At 51.4% G+C, this 16159-nt stretch overlaps 1 protein-coding gene across 4 annotated transcripts in view; it reads right to left on the reverse strand.

Annotated features, from left to right (window-relative positions):
• LOC144093986 (uncharacterized) overlaps positions 1 to 14966 on the reverse strand; it is an 81604-nt gene extending 66638 nt beyond the window's left edge. For 2 of the 4 annotated variants that reach the window (XM_077627803.1, XM_077627802.1), the window contains exon 1: positions 14594 to 14966. The gene's annotated coding sequence lies outside the window, so the exon portion shown is untranslated. The remainder of the gene's footprint in view (positions 1 to 14593) is intronic. The other 2 variants (XM_077627805.1, XM_077627804.1) reach the window with 1 other exon arrangement.
• Positions 14967 to 16159: the final 1193 nt, after the last annotated feature.

A 16159-nucleotide genomic window follows, 5' to 3' on the forward strand; every position in this document is an offset into this window, starting at 1 on the left:
TGCAGGTCCCGATTCTCGTCCTGTGCGCCAGTGTTACCGCGAGCCTTTGTTCGCGCTTATTCAAGAGCAAAATACACAAACTGTGCTGCACAGTTAGAAACCAGAACGATTACTGTGCATTGGTAAACATTAATCAAACAGTGCGAGAAAAAGGTTGGATCCCGCATTTCGCAAAGCGCGCCGTAGCCGTTCTTCGCGTGCTTGCACTGCGTATAATATCAGGATGACGAAATGGTACCAAAAGGAAAGGCGCTGGATTCTTACTTCGTCTCCAGAGATGAGCATGCAGTTGCTTTCGGCGAATCGAAATTAGTTGATAGCTGAACAAGTTATGATTTTCGCACCCGCGTCACCTCACGGGGCGTGCATGAGACCTGTTCCAACCATAGAGTTACTGAACATAGATTCAACCCAAGCTCTATACTGCAGTGATTTGTGGTGAAACAGATGGCGGCATGGATGCGCGTTCCGCATGCAGCGAGGAGCGCCGCTACACTTTAAGCGCTGCCAAGAGGTAGATACGTCGACGAGGAAAAGCTGCACGATCTGTGCGAATTGGACGCGTTCGACCGGTGAGAGACGACAGCGGGACTTCTAGCAAAAAAGCTAAAATGTTTCATGAATGAATGAATAAGGGACACTATGCAAAATTCTCCAGGTAGGCCCCGCAACATTTGACCCAAACAAGATGGCCGACCATCCGCTTCGAGCACAACTATAAAGTATCTTCTTTTTTTATTTCAATCTTTCCGAAACGTGTTTCATTCTTTGATTTTCGCTATCTTGTCTTGGTGAAATGTGACACGGACGCTCTGTGAGGTATGGGAAAGCCCACTTCCGGAATTTTGCACAGGGTGACACCCGAACCATGCCCTGAGGGATGAAAGAGGTTGCAAGAAGGAGGGGGTTCTTCAACGTACACTGACATCACACAGCACGAGGGTAACTTTCGCCTTCGACTCCATCGAAACGAACCCCATGCACTCACATGTACCCGGCCGCAGAATGCGTGAGCGCTACCTCTCGTAAACGATTGGTTGACCGCCGCGGGCTTTGGCCGAAGCCTCCCGCAAGCCGAACGTCGATCGCTAAAGGAAGTAAAGGGTCGATTACCCCTTGTGCATATCTATCCACTATAGTACTCGTAAACTAGTGAAAAGCTTCTTATAGCACTGCGCGCCTGCAGTGCGCTGAACTGAACGACTGCAGGTTTGGAGATAACGGATACACTTTGAGAACCAGCACGACTTCATCGGACTAAACTTATTGCACCGGTGCCAAATATTTAGTTGATATTCCCTGCGACGCTAGCGACGCGTGATGTTCAGCGGCAATATGGAGGAACGTTGAACAGCGTGCCGGAACGTCGTTTTACGCTGACGTGCTATACGCGTAGTATAGCAGAAGTGGTTCATTATTACAAAAATGAAGATGTTGCCAGCCGCGGCAACTTTAGTATCTGCAGCACCCGAGCTGCGGCCGGCGTAAATAACGGGACAGGGAGATAATCAAGAAGCACAGAGGGGATCGATAGCGAGAAAGGAGGAGGGAGAGGTTTATACACTGTTTACAGTATTCGAAAAATATTTAAAAAAGATGAAGTTTGCGGAGCTCGCGCGCGAGTGTCGTAGGTACTGTCCGAATCATAAGCGCGCGCGAGCGACCACAGCACATAATTACAACAACATTGTAAAACCGTTTAATATACAAAGCCGCACGCACTTAACGGCCTGTCCCTAATGCATCACGCGCGCGGCGCACCGCGCAAGCGGCCGGGGCGGGGCGCAGCAGCACGCACGGAGCGTTCACGTCACGCGCGCATTACCTGGCGATGAGCAAGTGGGACGTCAGGCCCGCCCACTCGATGTACGCAAGCTTTAATTAAAGAAAAAAATCTCTGCACTAAGAAATGATCAGTTTATCCTCAGCCCTACCTGGAGTGGCCAAGGTGCAAATACCACTACAAAAGCAGCTGTTTTCTCCTACTAACTACGCCTTGTACACTCTGAACAGAAAGGGCTAAAAAGGAAACGAACTGTCAATAGCTAACATTGTATAACAGGAGGGTGAATTTGTTTTATAATATGCACTGCATCTGCTTATGTATTTTTTTGTTTTGTAGCCACTCCCCTCTTTGATGCCTTTGGCCCCGAGGGTTCAATAAATGAAATGAAATATAGGCGTACTAGTGCTTAGAGAGCGGGGCTCGGGACAGGGCGTCGCAGAACGGATGGAACAAGGCGAGAAACAACGACCAGCCGCCACATCCATCGGCGCCAGAGGAGCTAACAGCTTTCCAAAGACTGCAGACATTTCCCTCCACGCGACAATTACGCCATTCGATGCGGGAAGAATTCAAAGGAAGCGACAATGTCACTGGGTTTCCTCAGCACGTGGGCGAAACGCTCTCGCTGTACTACACAGCCAGTAGAACGCCGCCGAACCATGGAAGCGCTCCGTTGGGATCAGCAAACAGATCGGCGGCAGCCCCCCCGACACTTGAGTCAGCAAGGCAGATAGGGCACGCTGCCGACGCTCGCTGGGGGACCATCGACGCTGGTGTCAGGGGACAGACAATGAGCGGCCGCACTGTCACGGGGTGCATTTGCGAAAAGACTAATATCATCCTAGGCCCTATCGTCGGCACAATGTCCAGCGCACCTGGTCCGCTTCTGTTCCCTTAAAAGCGTTCAATCACCGGAGTAATTACTGATAATTTTACTTTAATGACCCAGGGGCAGCCTGTCCAAAGAACACTACGGCGAATGCCACGGCGATGTATGTTGTTGCGATTTTCCCTGTATAATTATAATTGTTTTTACTTTTTTTCCTTGTTCTGCGCGTTGTATTTAACACATTGTTCCTATCGCACTTAATCCGTTATTTTGCCCCCCTTACTCAATGCCCTTCTGAGCCCTGTAAGATATTTTAAATAAATTAATTAAAATAAATAAATAAAATGTGTTACGACTGCACGAGTTGAGGTCAAAGCCCCATTTTTGCCCGAGCATCTCTTGTTTGGACCTTACGTATGAAGCAAACCTACAGTCATCGAAACCAAGGAATGTGCAGGGGGCATTTGCGAAATCATTAGAGCAATTATTTCATAGCTGAAAGATAATTGGTGTGAAAGCCGAAGAGAAAACGGTCACATGAAACCTGCCGCATCCGAACGTACGACCTCCGAATTTCGCGCACGGCGCCTGTGGGAGAAGAAAAGAAAAGAAAAAAAAAGACGCAGAAAAGCAGAGGGTCTGCCAGCCTGAACAGAGGAAGTTCAGAGAAAGGTGTTGGGGAGAGTGTGCCCATTGAAAAATCGGCCGGCACACGCCTGCACTGACACGCACAATGGAGAAAAAAAAAAAACTGAATTCCACTGACCCGAGCCCAAGCATAAGGCTACGAAGGAAACCTGCATACCAATTTCAAAATGTCGGAAGGTGAAAAAAAGGTCACCCACGCCAGGAACCCAAAAGGGTTTCGGTTCCTCCTCCAAAGAATTTTAACAGCCCCAATCAGTCCTGAGTACGTGGCCCCTCAGCCTCTGCATAAAGTACAACCCCGTGACCCCGGGTATGGCTCCCCGCCCAACTGACGCATGCTTCTAAGCACGCGGCTCATCCAAGGGAAGAAGAAACTCGTGCATGGCCGTCCTCTGCTAGTGACCACAATACGTTGCACTGGGGCGGCAGCGGCTGGACGAAAAAAAAAAATAACTACAGCGGCAGACATACCGCCGCTGCAAATCCAACGCGTCACCAGCAACTCCCGAGGAGACGGCAGCTCAAGGCACGCGGCGACTCCCCTCGGATGCCTGCCTCGCTTGTGGCAGCCCGTGCCGTCGAGCAGCACTCACTGCTGGGCTGGTTGGATCGCACTTTAGGAGAACATTGCCCGGTCATCTCCCTTGGTCCGCGCCTTGGTTAACGCTCCCAAGGAGTCGTCGACCCCGCTTTCAACTTGTGGCGTTTCTGCCGGCACTCCGCGGACGCTGTGCTAGAGAGCAGATGCCTAGAATGCCACAAACATCGAAGAACTCACCGCGTGCCACTGCCCACTCTCTCCCAGACGCGCTTGGCTTCAGCCAGAACTACGACAGAGAGCCTCGGTGAACAGCGGTTGGCGCCGTGCGGGGGTTGTTGCCGTTGACAGCCACAGTCGAATGCATGTCCAACATTCTTGGTGAAAATTTTTGAATATTGGAAAACTAATGTACTGACATGGATGTATTGAGGACAATTGCCCACTCTTCCGATATGCAGGGAAATCTTTTGTAGTGCTTCCATGGTTTGGTTTAATTTATTGGGGTTTAACGTCCCAAAGCGACTGAGGCTATGAGGGACGCCGTAGTGAAGGGCTCCGGAAATTTCGACCATCTGAGGTTCTTTAACGTGCATAGTGCTTCCATCGCTCGCATAGAGCAGCTAAGACTGCCACAGAAAACTAATGGGGGACGCTTTTTGACGATAGCAAGAACGTTAATAGCTAAAAAAAATGCAAAGATGCCGGCAGGAGATCTGAAGATATATTGATTTTTATAGTGAGATCTTACAATATAGGGGGAAAATGTATTCCCGTTAAAAATGTATGTAACGTCGTGCTGTGTGAACGACCTTTTTTTCCTGTTCGTTTTTGTTTGTTTTTGCTTGGCCGCGTGATACACAGCGCGGCACATCCGTCAAAAGAAGTAAAGCCACGGTCACCATCGCAGTACTTGCCGATTATTCGGTCCGGTCACATGCGCGCAAAGTGACCTGAGAACTTCTAACTGCGCGTAAGCGCGTCTACTTGGGACAGCAGCATCGCGTAACATACCGGAAGCCCACGTAGCCGCACAAGAGGCGTAGTTTGCCACGTCGAAAGTGAACTGGAATGCGATTTACGGCCCCGTGGTTGCACGTAGGCCACGAGGGACGGCTTAGTTAGGAGGGCTGCATATTAATTTCGAACTCCTGGGGTTTTTTTTAGCGACAGGCAATTTGTTTCATTTCTACTCCCTCCCCTTCCCTCCCCCCCCCCCCTCCCCTAAAAAAAATGCGGCTGCCCCGTCCTGGTTTGCATACTGCGACTAGAGTCACTAAATTTAGTGACTCTAACTGCGACCTCAGACTCCGAAAAAATGGATGGTGTTGACAGCTGCCTAATAAAGCGACGACGGCATCTTCGTTACAAAACGAAGCGGCTGTTCTACCGACCCCGCCTGCAGCTTTTGTCGAAAAAATAGAGCCCGGGGCCGGGGGGGGGGGGGGGGGGGGGGAGGGGGGGGCTTTTGGCAGTGCAGCATCTGTCGAAATACTAATTTTCGAAGAGATGTGATCGACAGATCCTCTCACCTTCAATCGATTTCGAACAATGGCGATGAAAAACGAGCCACAACGCGTCGCCAAGCAGGAAACCCTTTAGGTTCTTTACGTTTTACAAAGTCTCTACGTTTACCCATAGAAGCGCAGTCTTCAAGCGAAGAACGAAGAGTCGCACGACGTTTGCTCGTAGACTGATTGTAGCGCATTCAGCGTGCTTTTTCATGCCTTCCTTTTTTTGCCGTCTCATTACCCGCTTCAACGCTACAACACCCACCACCTGACACGCGTCCAGCGGAGATAAGGATAACGCCGAATTTCAACGCGGCGAAAGCGCGCCCTTATACCACTCGAGTGGTCATATTACTCCCAGCAATGCACACAAAGAATGGCGTCACTGCGAGAGCCGAGCAAATCTGCCAAGTAGCAGATAACGCCGTAAAAATAGGCGGAACCTTTGTGGGATGTGTGCACCACAGATAAGGGTAACGGGCAGTAAAAGGACGCGCTCGCGGATCGTATATTCTGTCCAGCTTGGACAAGGCGGTGCAATTGCACGCCGCGCCGATAAGCTGCACGATATCCGCGCACACGAGTTCAGCCGCGCCAACAACAGACAAAGTCGAGAGTTTCTTGGAGAGACCGGTCGTGTTCCGCTGAGGTGCGGAATTTACCGTGCAGCGCCAGTTAAGCATAGCAGCGCACTTCATGCGTTACCATGCACAAAATGTGAGCTGGAAAATCCTGCCAGCAAAAGGTGCACTCTGAAAGAGACAAGAAAGTCATTCCACGGTGATCTTTCGGTTCCCGCCGCTGCGGTGCCCTAGAACACAGCTGACTGCCTTTTTACTCCCATACAGGTGTTTGGTTTATGGTTTATGGGTGTTTAACGTCCCAAAGCGACTCAGGCTATGAGGGACGCCGTAGTGAAGGGCTCCGGAGATTTTGACCACCTGGGGTTCTTTAACGTGCACTGACATCGTACAGTACACGGGTCTCTAGAATTTCGCCTCCATCGAAATTCGACCCCCGCGGCCGGGATCGAACCCGCGTCTTTCGGGCCATCAGCCGAGCGCCATAACCACTCGGCCACCGCGGCGGCTTCACGGATGGCATTGCCTTGCTAAGTCACTCATGAGATGAACTGCAAAGCATGCTCATTGAGTTAGGCAGAGCAGAACGGTTGGTCTAAAAATTAACGTGCAGAAAACTAAAGTATTGTTCAACAGCCTAGCAAGGGAACAGCAGTTCACAATTGGTATCGAGGTGCTGGAAGTGTTAAAAGAATACACCCTACTTAGGACAGGTAGTGACCGCTGATCCCGACCATTAGAGGGAAGTAACTAGAATAAGGATGGGGTGGAGCACACGTGGCAGGTTCTCTCAGATCATGAATGGCACGTTTGCCAATATCCCTCAAGAGATGAGTATACAAAGTGTCCCAGCTAACAAAATCAGCGTACAAAAAGTGACGAGAGGAGAGGGAAAGGCGCGAAGGCGCTGAAAATCAAATTTTGACTGCAGATAACAGCTTGTACAAAGCGCATCAAAAAAAAAAAACTCTTGCCGGAGGATACTCGTTAAGCGGCTTCATATAACATCACAGACATACCGCAACTTTATTAGAGCCCCTTTAATAACTGAACGCTCTGGTACGCAACTACACATATCAGCACGCGTTAGTAAGATCCGGCGTCTTTTATACCTTCGTTCCCATCGGCACCTTTTATTGCTTGTAAACAGCATCACTCGCCTATTTCTGCAGGGTGACTTGGGCTTGTAATTACTTCGGCGATCAGACTGACGCCTCTGAACTAACTTCAGCCTCTCCACGGGCGTACGCCGATCCTGTCTCACTTGCAAGGCCACCAGCGCGAGACTGCTTCTATTCCGAAGTGACGGTCGAGACGTCACCCTCGGTGGGGCGGCAAAGCACGAGTAAGAAATCAAGTAATAATAACTTGGTTACTAGGCGCGGGCCAAGGCACAGAGCAGGGACAGGCGGCGTCATGCAGGGAGGGAGGTTTCGGAGTATATTTAGAACAGCGGCTCGTTGTTTAAAACATGCACGCGAATTTGAGAAGGCTGACACTTTCGCGCTGCTTTTCACACGCGCACGACAAAAAAAAAAGGAGAAAAACAAGCTACCCTCTTTTAGTGTCAGCGACCATTTTTCGTAAGCGGAAGAGCATGCTTTTGTAAGCGAACTTTTGCAGGTTACGTAAACGGTGCCGCCGTCAAAGAAGACGGACACGGAGTGACATGCTAGGAAAAGGCCATGTGCGGTACGCCGAGGTTGTTTAGCTTCTGTTGCGTTGAACGGCCACATGAAATTCAGGAAAAAAGAAAAGGAAGCCCTGGAAGAGCTTTTCGTTGTTTAAATGCTGGTAAGGTTTAACACAGTGCTGTTAGCACGTCTGTGTAAAAAAAAAAGAAAAAGCCATAATACGAGTGCCAAACAATAACCTTCCGCCCTCCTAATTTCCGTTACGTCATTACAACTATCGCCGCATGCCTAACTATGGTTATGATTTGCAGGGGTTTTAAGTCCCAAAGCGACTCAGGCTATGAGGGACGCCGTAGTGGAAGGCTCCGGATAATTTCGACCACCGTGGGGTTCTTTAACTGCACTGACATCGCACAGTACACGGGCCTCTAGAATTTCGCCTCCATCGAAATTCGACCGCCGCGGCCGGGATCCAACCCGCGTCTTTCGGGTCAGCACCGGGAGCACTATAACCACTGAGCCACCGCAGCAGCTCCCAAATACGATCAGTTTAAAGTGCAATGCATGGCGTGGCAAGTGCAAGCAGAATGCACAGGAAAGGTTCCGTGATTTTGCTTCTCTATGCCCTGCGTGTAAAGCTACAGTGAACCGACAATGGTGCGGACCCCTCGATCACTGCAGAGACAGCGAAAAATTGCACTTTGGTCTATCATGCCCGTGAAGATAAGCGCGTCCCCTGCGCTTGTCTCCCGATAGCGGGAGCACGTGCATATATGCAGGCCAGCGGCTATCAGTGTATGCGCGGCTATCAGTGTAAGTACGCCCACAGGCTGTGCCGCACTCGAGTTGACGACTTCCTCCACACGCTGGTCAAACAAACGCCGCTCTCGAGTAAAGCTCCCGCTGGCGCCTACTTCAGAGAGTTTCATCGAGGTATGCATCCGCTTGAGCAAGGCTCGAACTGAGCATGCGCTGTAGGCGCTTCGCGTTAACAGCTCGCGCTAGGCTTTTCGATGTCGGAAAATGAAAAGGACGTTAATGTCACGAGAAAACCGATTATTCTTACAATACGGGCCCCGCCGCGGTGGCTCAGTGGTTAGGGCGCTCGACTACTGATTCGGAGTTCCCGGGTTTCGAACCCGACCGCGGCGGCTGCGTTTTTATGGAGGAAAAACGCTAAGGCGCCCGTGTGCTGTGCGATGTCAGTGCACGTTAAAGATCCCCAGGTGGTCGAAATTATTCCGGAGCCCTCCACTACGGCACCTCTTCTTCCTTTCTTCTTTCACTCCCTCCTTTATCCCTTCCCTCACGGCGCGGTTCAGGTGTCCAACGATATATGAGACAGATACTGCGCCATTTCCTTTCCCCCAGAACCAATTATTATTATTATTATTACAATACGGCACTGGCCATGAGGCACGTGCTAGAAGCGCGCGGATCACAAGCAGCAGTGATCCCGAAAAGTTAGTCTCAACTAATCGGCGGAAACCACAGCGCGAAAAGAAAGATGACAATAATGAACACACAAGACGCTGCCTTGTGCGTTCCTGCTTGTCTTGTTCTTTTAGCGCTGTGGTTTCCGTCGATTAGCAAAAGTCCTCATTTAATCTCAACTGTTGATGGTTTAACTAGCTGAAACCTTAGGGTATACGGCGCCTTCACGGCCGCTGTAAAGCTCTCGAATTTGTTTAGTACTACAAAGGGAGCGTCGGCCACACGGTCGTTCAACTTCCCAAACACGACCACGGTGGAGAAACGGGCGATAGTGCACGCATGCGCGCTGGCGACGAGACCAGACGAGCAGCGGGGGTTGTGTCCGCCAGCAGAACAGCCGAGAGACGACACACTGTGCGCGTGCTCTCAGTCCTGCATGGGCCACTGAATGACCGCTAGGCCGACGCTCCCTAAAAAAATAGTAATGAGGCGCAGCTGAGTATACACTGAAACCGACGTTCCCGCACTGCTGAGCCTTGAATCGAACTGATGGGCGCGTTGCTACACTGCCTTTGACTACATCGTAAGAGCATCAGGCAGTCATGAATCGCTAATCGTCTGCGTCAACCAGCTCTTTTTGAGCCTAGAATCAAAATCACATTAGAGAAGGTCAGTGGAGTCGTACGTTTACCTCAGCAGAGAGTAGCGTAGTAATCAGCAGCTTCGGAATGCGCCACCTAGATCGGCTCTCGGTGAGGACCGCGAACGTGACATCAACAGGGAGAACCGTGCATCAGTAAAAATAAGCGAACAGCCCCAAAAAGAAGTGCTTTTCAACAACCGCCGAATAATCGGCATGCTTAGCAAGCAAGAAAGGTATCCAACCCACCCTTAGAATTACCTCCGCAAGTGTTTTCTATCTTACTAAAATGATAGCTAGCTGTCAATAGTCGCTTCTTCACGTCGTGAGCCGCGATCGCCGAGCACGTCGAAAAATACAGGCTGCGTGTAACATATGCTACACTCAGGAGGAAAACAGCTACATTTCTAGCGAAACTACGCATCTGAGGGGCGAGGGAAGCTAAATTTAAAGCAATCATTGTGGTTAACGGGTGATTGAAGGTCAAGCTATGCCGATGCCTTGGACTTGCGTACTGTCTCTTGACGGTCATTCAAGTTGGGGAAATGATAAATGATATCACTGTTTCGTATTCGACTCTTAATTCGATATCAAAGTGGTGACATGAGCAAGCCTGCGCAAAAGTTTATGCGGAAGGACGGCAGTGAGGGTCAGTAAACATCCACGAACGGCGAATAAAAGCACTTCACACTTTCAGTTCCCTAATCAATGCGGCGAAAACCGGTTAACTCGAACTTCTGGTTTAACCGAACTGACGCTTTTGTCCACTCAACATTGCGTCAATTAAGGAGAGACCCCTTCGATTTCGAATCATGGGAATTCGTCTGCAACTTCGGCACGCAGGGCTCACACCAACTTCGAGCTCTCAGTCTCACGGACAGGTCGCGGTCCAGATTTATGTGACAAGCATTTACCTTTGCGAGTCGCTCTATGCAAACTTTGACTGGGGCTCACGAGCGCTTTGGCCCTTTTCAGCCTTTAGCTCGTGCGCGGCGGGGCTGAACGAGCAACGGCAGCGACGCGAGCGCACGCGGAGGCCGCCACGCACTACCGCCATGTCTCGAGTGGTTCGAAAACACGCTCCCTTCCCCCATGCAACCCTCAGTAGTCCGGTTCGCAGACCGCCGCTGCCACAGACACAATGCGAAATGCACGCAACGGCCGGCTACTCCGGAAACGCTAACCGCCGTGTCGTGCCGCGCCAGCCATCCAAGGCCTCGATGAACAGAGAGAGAGAGAGAGAGAGAGGGGGGGAAGCTGTCGAGCTGGCGAGGCGACTTACAGCTACAAATTTCCTTTTCTCTTCGATACTCCCTTCGAACCAACCAGCCAGGATTGCGGTAGAAGCGGCCGCTACACTGCGCACATTGCACACCCTTAATTCATGTCAAAGCAATGCTATGTGCTTAACGAATGCCGCCATTGATGAAACCGGATCGATTAGGATCACCCGAGGTTCTTCAAATAGCGTCGCAATAGCCTCACACTGGCGTCTTTCCACACCGCCTCTATCGGAATGCAGGAAACACGGCCGGGATCAAACCCGCGGCCTTGGGAACAGCAGCCATAGCCAGTTCATTCTGCAGTGCACGGTTCGTGCAGTTCGAAAGCGTGGAATAAGCTAACAGCAGCCTTCGATATGAAAGTACAGGCGCCAGTGCTCTCGCAGGCACAGCGGTATGCTGAGGGTAGGCGTCGAGCGGTGTAGTCTCCAAGGGTGCCCTGTGCTCCAAAGAAAGAGGTCGGGCTTCAACTGCACTCGTGCCTTCGTAACGTCAATAGCCCCTGACAGATATTCGGGTGGTGAAGCCGGTCTCGAGCACAGTGAACTGTGGTCATTTGAGGGAGAAAAAAATGGACGCCAGGGGGCGTGGATGGGGATGGTATTTTGCGGTATGTTTTGCATTCTTTCCCTTCTGACGGGTAAGGCGCAAACGAGCTCTGCACTCTACTAGAGCATACCATCGCCGATGAATGGTTTATGGCTGTGCTGAAAAGACCACAGGAAGGCTCTCGCACTTTCTAACGGAACGCACTCGGCTACAAAACTCGAATCCGGCGAATAAATTTATAACGGTGCGCAAACGCGGCGCCAAGTCGTCTCGCGCAGTTACACACCGCCTTTCGCTCGACTGCTCTTTTTGGGCTTGGCCGAAGTGAGCGGCCGCGCTATGCACCGTCGCCGGCCAAGGAGGCCCGCCGACGTCGCTTTGAAAACAAAGCGGCAAAAAACTTGGAAACCGGTTCCGCCGCCGCGGTTACGAGCGGCGGAAAACGGCCGCTACGGCACGCGCTCACACTTCTGGTGCTGCTGCTGCCGCCGCCGCTTCGACGAACCCCGAATGCAGTGGCCGCCAAACTATGGCATACGCCGGATGGCGTCAGGGATTAACTGGAAATTTTGCGCGCGGTAATCTCGCGATCTCGGTGAAACGCCGAACGACTAATACCGCGCCCGCTGCTGCTTAACGTAGATTATTACCGTGTGCCCGTATACGCGGTAACACTGTTTTCTGATTCGACGAATAGTTCGTACATTTGACGCTTAACAGCCGAAGAAAAATCGTCTTTACCATGTTCAAAAAGGGCTTTAATGGGGGGTTTTGGAACTCACACGCAGAGTCATCAGGGTTCTTTCAGTCTGAACCAGAACAGGTATTTCAATGAGCGAATTTGAGGACGATCCTTTGAAGGGGCGGCCTTGTTTGCGCAGCGCTTATCTTGGAATTTCTTCGATGAAAGAAACTGGGTTTTCCACCGATTTCCTATACAAAAACCTTGCGCTGGTGGCGGGGGCTTCCTTATCAAATCCGCCCATGAAAAGATCATTGCACAATGTAATTTCTGTTGGCCCGCTGCCACTGTGGCAAAAAGCGGAGTCACTGAACGTTGTCGAAGCGGCTGGAAAATATTCGCTAAGGGTAGAAAGACGTGAACCGAAACTACAGGTAGCGCACGTCTATCGACAAGAACCGACGAGGTGTTCGACACGTGTCGAGCGTGGATTATGAGCTGTGAACAACAAAACGAGTCTCTCCTCATGACAACGAGTGAACCAGACTGGATGCACCAAACTAAAAACGGGTGCACTACAAACGCAGTCCCATAAATCAGGATCCCTCGTTGAGCTGTCAGAGCAAACGATATTTACGTTCATCAAACAACGACTGATTGAGAAACCTGAGACGGTTAATCCAATGTTGATACTCGTAACTTTCTTTGACCGAATCGAAATACCAAAACACGCACTTACTTTGAGACCGGCGTCGGTTTCGTCTCCCAGAACGCTTAAATCATACCACGGCCACTGAGTAGGATTTATGGGCAGCGCACAACTTCGGCAAAACAAGATATCGGTCTACACAGATTTGCATACGTTGTTCGCTTAGAGGCTAGCGCTCCCTTCTCGTAATCTGCCCTTGACTCGAAGGTCAGTTCAACGCGAATTTATGAAGGATATAACATCCGTCGCTATAGCACGCTTCAGACCGGCAAAGGGGGCAAAATGGAGGATTCATGGATTGCAGTAGTCTTGTCAACGTTTCGATACGCGTACATGATTAAACTGTATAGCAGCGAGCAGCGCCGAAAAAAAACAAATGTCGCGTCACATAGAACGAAGACTTCATTACACGCACGCATCCGGCCAAGGCGCTGCGCGATGTCGAAGCCACTTCATGAAACGAGCCTACGCGTACGATGACGACAGCCGTGTTTATTATGGCGGAGTTGGCATCGGCTTGAAGAAATGATTTCCGTCCTTGCTTCTCGTAGTATACAAAAGCTGCCACTACGGACCGGCAGATCACGTCGGCACTCATGGACGGAGAGTCTAGCAACAGGGATGAATATGCGAAGCTTCTGAGCTAAGCGGTTTTACTAAGACACAATATTAAGGCATTCCGCGAAGAGCAACGACAGTGCTGCCGTACCTTCATAGTGCCCGTGTCTGCTGCGCCTGGAAATCAATGGGTGAGAGTGGAGGGAGCTTGTGCCGGTGTTGTGGATAAAGACGAAAGGAAACGGACTACGCAACCACAGCTTCCACGGCGTCGCGTGCGGTGACACAGGTTGCGTGCTGTGGCGAATGTCAAAACGACACTCGCGCGCGTGTATCGTAATGTGTCCGCAGGTGCCGCTTGCGTCGTCGATATGCCGGGAGCGTAAACGATCGGTGCTGCTATGTTTCCGTCCGAACGTTCGATGACAGCTCCCAGGTGACTGCGCCGAAATAATTGATGCGGACGAACGCCAGAGTCTATTCCCGGCTGCGGAGCATCCCTATTTCGAGTGCGGATCATCGCACTGCTCATCTTTCAGCCTCACAGGTTCCGGTAAGCTGTCAACTTTGCCGAAAAATATATCGCGACACAACAGAAAGGACTGCTGCATTACGAGATATCGAGGAATGAGAAACGGAAGCCCAACTATGAAGGAATAACAAAATATACGCTACACGAATTTTGAGCATCGTTTTGGATAATACGGAATGCTTCGCGTCGGAGTACTTGACTTGCATGTCGTGCGCCCCGCTAACTTGGAACATGGAATCGCCGGTCTATTTAGAGAAGCCTGCTTGATAGGCTCGAAGTAATTATTCCAATCTGGAGCCCCAAAAGCTGGGTCACCGGTTAAGCCCAATGCCTACCGCATTTTTGGCAAGTGGAAGTAAAGCAGCACGGTATAAATCACGTGCACGCATTCCACTGAACGAGACGGTATTGTGGCCAACTGGCAAGCGCCTATCTCTAGATAAACAAACATAACAAGAGGGCAAAGCGCTCGGGATGAGATGCGGCGACAACACAGCCTCGTCGACCGCGGAGCGCGCCACCAACCGAACAACGTGACGCGGAAAGAGAGGTCGTGGACGCAGTCGTCGTTGCGCTAAAGCTGCGGATGGCCATGCGCCCCCGTTGCCGACGGTGTTTGCCATTCCTCGGAAGTCCCCCAGCGTAGCAGCAATGCGGGCGCAACAACAAAACGACCTACCCGGATTCGGCGGCCGAGCCAGTCGCTGATTCCCGACATCCTGCTTCTGGCGTGGTCCACTTTTTCACGGCGTACCCTGGGCGGCTGGCGCCGCTCGCTGGTCACAAATAATCCTCCGTGAGCGAGGGGGGCTTAACAACACGATGCGGCCCAGCTATGCCGTCACCAAGTTTTTCGAAAAGGCAAACGACTTATTTTCCGCACTGAGGTTGTCCACAGGCTGAGCGCGTCGACGAGTCGTTCTTCGACGGGCAGCGAATCAGTCACGACCGCGTCGACGACGCCACGAACGGCAGGCACGCAACGGCAGCGAGGAAACTAGCGCCCGCGAACCCACCACCAGCGCTGGCAGAGCACTCTCAAACTGCCGCACACCACCAGCGGGGAGGACGGGGAGGAGGAGGAAAAGAGCGAGAAGAGAGGAGGAAAGATGCCAGCGTCCGCGACGTCACAAGAGCGGAGCCCTACCACGTGATTTCCGACGAACGCCACCGCCGCCGCCCCAAAGAGAACGTGACGTCACCGTCACGTGACTCCTTCCTCCGAAACTAGCGAGAACGGCGCAGGCGTGGCTCTGGCGGTTTGGCAGGCGCGCCAAGCCGCCGCGCGACGCGCTGTTATCGGTACAGCTGAGCGAGGTGCTCTCTCGTTTCTGGCATCCGTTCGCAGTTGTCTTGCTCTGCCCGCCTCACAGCAAAGCAAAAAAGGGGCCGCTGTGCTCTCGTGATAAGACAATGCGTCCTTTCCTGACTTCCCAAACTGGGCTGTTCCTTGAGTTTCCTCCGCATCCGATATACTGCTGCGCGCAGCATATGTGGAAAGTGCCGTTCGTTCCGGCCCGTGAGAACAGAATGAGTACGTGCATCGCTGGTAGAAGCAGTCAGCACGAAGCAGGAAAACTAGGAAGAAAGAGGGGAAATAGTGTAGGCAGTAAGAAACCAACCAAAGGGCAAAGTTTCTTGGCGAAGGATGGAATGCCCCTGCAACCACTTGACGTACTCCTTAGGCAACTGTGCCGCTTGGCTTTACTTGGAGTGAGCCCTCCCAGCAAACTGGCCATCAACCTAATCTCGTCGAAAAGCCTTCAGGAATAGCCTTTTTTTTTCATGATCGTGCATCCTGGAATCTCATTTTATTTTTCTGTTGTGCGTGCGAAGGTACGTGCTGAAGGGTTTCTTCGATGAAGAGATGACACCATTTCAAAAAAGGAGTTCCTGAGGAAACCATCGTCAGCCTAAATACGTCCACTGCTGGACAAATGCTTCTCCCATGTCTCTCCAATTAACCCTGTCCTCCTGAGCGAGCGTCGGTCACTTTATCCCCACAGCCTCCCTAATTCCATCTGCTGCTCTGCCGCCTTCTGCTACGCTTGCCGTCGCTTGGAATCCACTCCGTTACCCTTCGCGACCGTCGCTCGTCTTGCTCTCGCATTACACGTCCTGGCCACTCATATTTCTTCTTCTTGATTTTCCCTAGGATACCATTAGCTCTCGTTCAATCCATGACCCCACTATTGTCTTTTCCCGTTTCTTAACGTCACACCATTCATTTTTCTTTCCACAGCTC

This window comes from Amblyomma americanum, chromosome 6 (genome assembly GCF_052857255.1).
Source record: "Amblyomma americanum isolate KBUSLIRL-KWMA chromosome 6, ASM5285725v1, whole genome shotgun sequence".
Taxonomy (NCBI): Eukaryota; Metazoa; Arthropoda; class Arachnida; order Ixodida; family Ixodidae; genus Amblyomma; species Amblyomma americanum.